The following is a 7693-nucleotide window of genomic DNA, read 5'->3' as shown; positions in this document are numbered from 1 at the left end:
CTCCTCCCGTCTTAGCTCATGCTTTTGCTCTCATTGCACCAAGACTTTAAAATGATCTGAGCGACCTCAGACATCCGTCAGCTTGAATTATGTTTAAGTCTAACCTGAAGATGCACCTCTGTCCTCTCATTTTCTGTGCAGTTGGTGTTTTTATGTGTAGAAGCAGTGTGGGAGCCTTCTTCTGTCTTTACTGTAAAACACCATATACATACACACATACACATGTTGGTTTACTTGTTTCTACTATATGAATCCTGGTTCATGCAGCACTAACCAGACCTTACCTAATACAGCTGTTATGTCCTGAAGTTGCTTCTTATTCATTTCAGTTTACCTCAGGTGTCCCCCCCTCTTTTCTTTTCCTTTAGAAGAGAGATTGTGCTGCTCTCTGGTGGCCACGTGTGATACAGCAATTGAATGCTACGTGTTGCTTAATGAGGACTGTCACGTGGACATAACATAACCACATATGCTAAGATCCAGATCATGGTCAAATCGACAATGTAAGACATAAATAAAATATTTTACACCACAATTTGCTAAAACACATACAAATATTGAGTTGGAGCCCTCTCTCGTGTGCTGTGCATATTTCCAAACTGCATCATTTGAAAACACAGAAATTTGGGGCCTGGTCTACCACATGTGATGTTTGCATGCGTTTAGCTGGATGATGCAAACATGAAACATAGCGGAAGAGCTGCAAGTGGACAGCTCTGCTCATAACTCCTGTGTTGACAGGGAAGCAGATTCTGCATTGAGGTAAGAGATTTTACAGTTTTTACGATATTTTTTGGCTCAGATTTTATATCCAGTCAACATAACTCGGCTCTTTATTACCTGAAAAATTGAGCAGGTGCTGCAGCAGTTTTGTAGCAGGGCCCTTAGACATTTAATATTGTCACATACAGCACCTTGCACTTTATTAATAATGCAGTAGACCCAAAAGCCTGCTTGTCCTGCAGTGTGTTACACATGTCTGTGTTTGTGTGGAAGCTCACATATGCATGCATGCTTTTCTGCAAAATGTGAATGTTTGTGTGTTAGTGTAAGTATGTGTGCTGTGAGTAGACTAGAGGTACAGTAGCAGCAGAGCAGCTTTACTTTACCAGAACAGAGTCTGCAGCATTCATCAGTCCCAGTCGCCTCCTTCTGTGATTGCTCCTTCATCTCTTATTTAAAAGTTGATTGACTCTTAGCTCACTGTCATAACACCATAAAGCATAATGTAATTTTCCATCCACAGAAGCATTCAAAAAGACGCCATTTCTAAAGCACGCTGTTGTGCTTTCAAGTTTCTAGGAATCTCATTTCCATATTGTATGAAAATGAGCTATGGTTAGACCTATGTACACACCACACACTGAACATCAGGCCTTTGTTATGCTGGTGTCACCGTAAAGCATCTGTAATGCATCTTAAAAATCACATTTCTTCTACAAGTGCACCAATATATGAAAATGTGACTCGGAAACAAATATCACAGGCAAGACGATCATCACCAGATTAACTGAGTAAATTAAACATGTCAGCCGTTGAAATAATAATGACTTTTACATTGGCTGTGTTTCCACTCATTTAACCGTGGTTTCATTGCGATTACATTAATAACTGACTTCCAAGTTTCTGGCGTGAAGCTCATTGGACCACAAAGAATGTGTTCAGTCCATAAGCAGCGTGTTCCTGTTTTGATTTTACCAGATACCAATCGTGCATAGATGACAGGAAACAAGAGGGAGATACAACAGAGGTCCTCAGCTGCTTTTTCCACATTACAGTTCATGGTGGGTGTCTTAACCTCGATGAGTAACGCTTTTCACAGTGTATATACAGAAAAAAAAGGTTTTCACATAGTTTTTCACAGGCCTGTACGGAGCCCTAAGTACAACTTTACGACCTCTGTAAGAATTAAGAGAGTACAACACAGCTGGTAATTGTATTTGACTACGAACGTCAGTATGAGCACTCTATGAAAGCAAAAGTTGCGACACTTTGCAGGTCTGGAGGATTCAGGTGTGAGCTAACATGACACCAAGGAGGTTTATCAGGCCATTTCCAAACAATATGAAGTCTATCAGGCTGCAGTGAGAAAGCCTAATAGACAGTGGAAATCATTTAGCACAGTTACAAGTGGACCTCGCAACATAGTTAGACCATGCAACGCTCAGAGAAACTGTAAAAAGAGATCCATCTCCGAGTCTACAGGCCTCTGTTAGCATGTTAAAGGTTAAAGATAACGACAGCATAGTCACAAATAGTCAGAAAAAGGCTGACCAGGCTTGTTTTGGACAGACAGGATCAAAGCGGAGATGTTTGTCCACCCTAACCCTAAACCCACTTCAGAGAGCTGTGCATAAATGAATGCTAATAAACTTGTGGAGTGGAGAGAGTGTGGACCCAACTGCAGACACTGACGAATGGACTTTAATGGTGGCAGGAACACAATAAAAATCAAAGGAGAAAGTGACTAAGAACTACACAAAACTTAAACTGGGAACAACTGCAAAGTAATACAAAGGAACTAAAAACCTGAGACGTGAAACACAGAACATGAAAACCTGAGACCAGGAACTCAAAGAAGGTAATACACAGACAATCCAGCAACAAACAGAGGACGACAAGGGGCTCAACACACAGAGGGATAACTAGAGAATGAGACACAGGAGCAGAGCACAGCTGTGAGAAATCCCACACAACGAGACCGGGGTAATCAAAACTGCAGCCTGTCAAAGTAAAACAGGAAACACTTGACACTGAAACGATGAGAAGCACAGACGTGAAAACAAAACTAAACTAGACGCAACACAAGGAACACAGGAGAAGCACAGAGACAGAAACCAAGAACCACTGACCTGCGATTACAACCAACTATTTACTCATTTTAATCATTATGTTTAGAGCCTTTTTTTTATTGATACCATTTTAGCCAACACTTTCACGTCTTTTTCAACAGGCCTACTTTAGCCCAGCTTTTCAGTAATGCATCCTTGAATCTAAAACGTTCAGCGGCTACCATACTTGTCGGTATGTTGTAGTATTATCACGATCCTGGGTCTTTTGACCCAGCGTTTTGGAGTTTTGGTTTATTCTGTTGTTTATGGTATGTTTAAGTTATTTAGGTTCTCTACGTTCATTTGCCTTTTAGTTTCCCCTTGTGTTTTCAACCCCTGTTAAGTCTCCCTTGCCCTTCATGTGTTTCATGTCTGTGTGTCTTATGTTGTCAAGTATTGCTCCCTAGGGGAAATAAAGGATTCTGATTCTGATTCATGTTCTCATGTCTGCGTCTCATTATGTTTCCTGTTTTATTTTGAAGGGGTCCTCTTTTCAATATTTTTAGTTTTAATCTCCCCTTGTGACGTTGTTACATTCATGTGTGTCAGCTGTTTCCCCATGTGTTCCCACTTCCCTCATTAGCCTTTTTAGTTTTTGTTCACCGAGTTTAGGTTTTTGTTTACTTTGTGTGTACCGTTTTTGCTAGCCTTAATAAATGGCTTGTTTTTTGTTAATCCACGTCACGTTTGTTTTTGGTCTGCGTTTGAGTCCTCTTTTGCAAACGCATACAGTCTGCCTCAGCCAGACTGTGACAAGTATTTATGATTATGATTAGCATTAACGATCCTGGATCCGTGCCTTTATGACGTTTACTCCAAACTTTGATTCGACCTGCCGAATGTCACAGCAGAAATCGAGATTCATCAGACCGAGGAACTTCTTCCAGTCTCATGTCGTTGAGTTGTAGTGAGCCCATGTGAGTCAGTGTGGTTTTCTGCTGCTTCGAGGTTAGATGTGTTTATTCAGAAATGAGTTACTGTTCCTATCAGCTCAAAGCAGCTCGGCCATTCTTCTCTGGCATCAAGCATTTTCTCTCAGAGAGCTGCTGCTCACTGAACGTTTTCTCTTTTTGGGTCCATTCTCTGTGAACCATGGGAATGTTTGTGTGGGAAAATCTCACCATCAACCGTGCTGCACTCAAAGTCACCTACATCAGCTTTCTTCCTCATTATGAGGCTCTGTTTTCACTTTTCTTGAATATTCTGAGCTGCTACCGTTTGGTTCTCACTGAACCAAACAGCAGGAAATGTGTCAAAGTGGGCTGTGTGGCAGGCAGCAATCGGACCTGAAGCACTCAAGGGATAACACAAAAGAGTGAGCTAGTATGTATGCACGCAGGCGGACAAACACAGCTCAAACTAATCACAGACTAATGAGGCACACAAAGCAAAACTGAACATAATGGACATGGAGTGAAAGACTATCAAAATAAAACAGGAAATGACTAACTCTAACATACGACATATGAACCTGACACAAAGACAGAGGTTGGAGGGACAGAATGGGAACACAAAAGATGATGACGAACCTATCATCAGCTAAAAAACATCAGAGAGCCAAAGAGACAGAAAGCAGGATCGTCACAACTTTTTATTGATAATTTTCAGAATTAGATCATATTAGTGGGCTGTTTTTCACTTTGGGGATGAGGCTGATTTAAAGCACATCCAGGATAAGTGTGGTAGTTGTCACCTGTTCACTGATCATCTATGACCTTGCATGCTTTGCAGCTCATATCAGTGTGGGAGTCTAAGTCGTCACAGGAAACAGCTGGTGATCTGTCAGTGTTCCTGACACGGATTACGGTATTTGGCGACTCTTTGAATAATGAAGTGAAATTGTTGCGTAAACGAATAAATGAGTCAGTGTTGCTGTGCTGAACAGTGAAGACGCAGTGACCAACAAGTGCTGTCGTAAAACACTCACATGCATGCGGGCTTTTATGCATGCGCACAATACATTCAACTCACACTCACAAGAAAAGAGAAGGATGTGGAAAAAGAAAGCATTGTTCTCAAAACACGGCCTCCTGCTTCTCTTTAGTTTTTCCTTTTCTCCCGGTCAGTGATTGGGAGACAGTGCCCGTTATCTCCTTCTGTTCTCTTCCTCATACTGATAATAAGTAACTGTTCAATGTCAACAAGAGCTCCTCAGACAGCCACTCAGTGAGCAAGAGCAAGTGCGCATGAGGCAAGGGAGAAAAGGCCAACTCTACAACAGCATAGCGGAGACAAAGAGAATCTTAATATAAACAGTCTGTTGTGCAAAAAGATAAGAAAATCCTCTCTGTATTTGTGGTGTCCACTGGCAGCCAGCAGAGGGCAGTGTGGAGATGTGCAACGTTCGATCATTTCAGAGGATATATATATATATATATATTAGTTAATAAAGGGATGTGTAAGATATGTCACAGATGTTCATTTGTCATGTTCGAGTTGATGTTGTGGGTTTTCACTGAAGTACATTTACTCTTATAACATTTGACAGTTACATGTACTGATGTCCACTGAAAGAGCCTGCACATCAGGGGTGTAATTTCCAGGGGGGTTAGGGGGGTTATGCCCCCCCCCCCCCCCAATAATCAGACCCAGCCAATATATCCCCCCCCCCAAATAAAATTATGAATTATCTTGCATGAATAGGTTGTTGATTTTCTTTACTCATTTCAGTTATTGCCAGCAAAATAGTTGCATGTTTAATCATCTGGGAATTTACCCAGATTTATTTATTTATTTAGACGGAGATCTTGCTGCACACGGACAGCGAATGAACCCCAGAGAGAAGGGGAACGTTTCAGTGAGGAGCTTCATTGCAGGACAAAGTATACTTTTCTTCTTCTTCCACTGTCTTTATCTCATTCCTACTTATTTACAGAGCATTTACTATTGTGTTCGTCTTGTTTTGTGTGCCATTGTTTGAGGCTCTGTGAGAGAGAAAATGAGGGGGAGAGAGATTTTGTTTGTATTGACCCAAGCCGAGCAGAGCTCGAATGTGTAGTGTGTGCACAGAGGTTTGGTTTCCCAGCGCTGGCCACGCTGCGACTGTGTCAGCACACTCAGACTGAAGCAGTGGGAAGAAGAAATAAGAAAATGTCAAGAACAACATGTTACACAGAAAGACCAAATGTGGGTGGGTTCAATGAGAGATAAAAAAGAGCAATTTGGGCTGAAGTGAAGTAACTTCCAGTTCACTGGAAGTCCGTCCAGACAGCGAGAAGAGTGGCCGCATGTTTGCTCACTCTTCCTGTCCATTCGTTCCCAGAAGGCACCGGCAGTCATGACCTTGTTTATCCTCCCTCTTCAGACACTCCATTGGAGCTGGGTTCATCCGGTTTGATTAGGCAGGCATTTCAGTGCTGTTTCCATGCATGAGCTGCAATCATGAATCAGTGCTAAATATAAGCATATTTTAGGAGGAGCCTGACTGCATTTCTGTGTGTGCAATGGATTCAAAGGAATTTTGTCACGCTGAGTCAGAGAGTAGGTCTGAGTCACGGCCGCAGCGAGCTCGAGTTTCAGGGGAGGTTTTCTGATGCTGGAGCGCTGCTGCACCGATTAAAGACAATTTAGTAAAAGTGCTCACACACACGCACGCACACACAGAGGGTAAACAAAGAAACACCTCACATATGAAATCCAGAAGTGGTCATATCAGCAATTAAAAATGAAAGCACTAACATAAACAGCAGGAAACCACGTTCGACCTGGATGGCAGTTAAGTCGAGTTTAGTTAAGTTCAGTTTATTTTGTTTGGCATGGTTTATTTTAGTTGGATCCTAGTTTAGTTTAGTGCAGTCGTTCTCAATCTGTTCAATTTGTTCAGTTTCTGAAGACTTTTTATTTTTAGTTTAGTTCATTTTAATTGGTTTAGAGTAGTTAATCCTCAATTTGAGACCAAGAGGAGACCCAAACACCCACAATTAGTAAGGAAGCAGTTTGTAATGTGTGTGTTTTTAACTTTATTTAGTTTAGTTCACTTTAATTTAGTCTAATTAAGTTTAGAATGGTTTATTTGATCTAGTTTCATTAGTTTAGCAGGATTTAATTCAGTTGGTCTCTTCTCAAATTATGAAACACTAATGTAAAAACCACAGGGACCGTGTCAGCTTTTCGAGGAGATCCTGTAAATACGATAGCTTCATGTGTTTCAAAAAGTCCCATTCGATGAAAATGATTATGGGAAAGAAAACGAGAGAGGCTTTTCTGTTTTATCTGTCTGAGTCAAACCACAATATTTAAACGATGCACTCTGAACGGTTTGGAGGGAAGCGTGTCCGCTGGATCTTTGAGCAACCCCGACGCAGACGGTCCTGGTTTAACTTCTGTAATCATTTGTATTTTCTTGGCTTATCAAGTGATTTTTGAGTAGCATTTTTAATCTAAAAGAAATGACGAACGGCAACAGAAAGCGAAGAAAGCCGCCAGTCTTCAATCTCAAATACATCAAACCAGCCAGATTAAAAAATAAAAGAATACAACTCTCGAGTAAATGAAAATCTTTTACTTTAAAGTTCTGTTTCAGACCTGTGTGTGTGTGTCTGTGTGTGTGTGACCGGATGCTTGTGTTTTTCTGATGGTTGTTTATTTACTCGAGAAAACGGATGCGATGTCTGACTTCATAGTGCACCTCGCTACTGTAGAAAGCAGCTTTCATCACACCTTGTTCAGTATTAACTGCTCAGGCTACAGTGTGTGTGTGTGTGTGTGTGTGTGTGTGTGTGTGTGTGTGTGTGTGTGTGTGTGTGTGTGTGTGTGTGTGTGTGTGTGTGTGTGTGTGTGAGAGAGAGCACTGCCTGGTCCCAGATAATCCTCCTCTCTGTGTTTTACACATGACTGCTTCTTATTCCCTTCCCACACACACA

The sequence above is a fragment of the Astatotilapia calliptera genome, chromosome 23 (assembly GCF_900246225.1).
Source record: "Astatotilapia calliptera chromosome 23, fAstCal1.2, whole genome shotgun sequence".
Classification (NCBI taxonomy): Eukaryota; Metazoa; Chordata; class Actinopteri; order Cichliformes; family Cichlidae; genus Astatotilapia; species Astatotilapia calliptera.
This window is presented reverse-complemented; position numbering follows the sequence as displayed.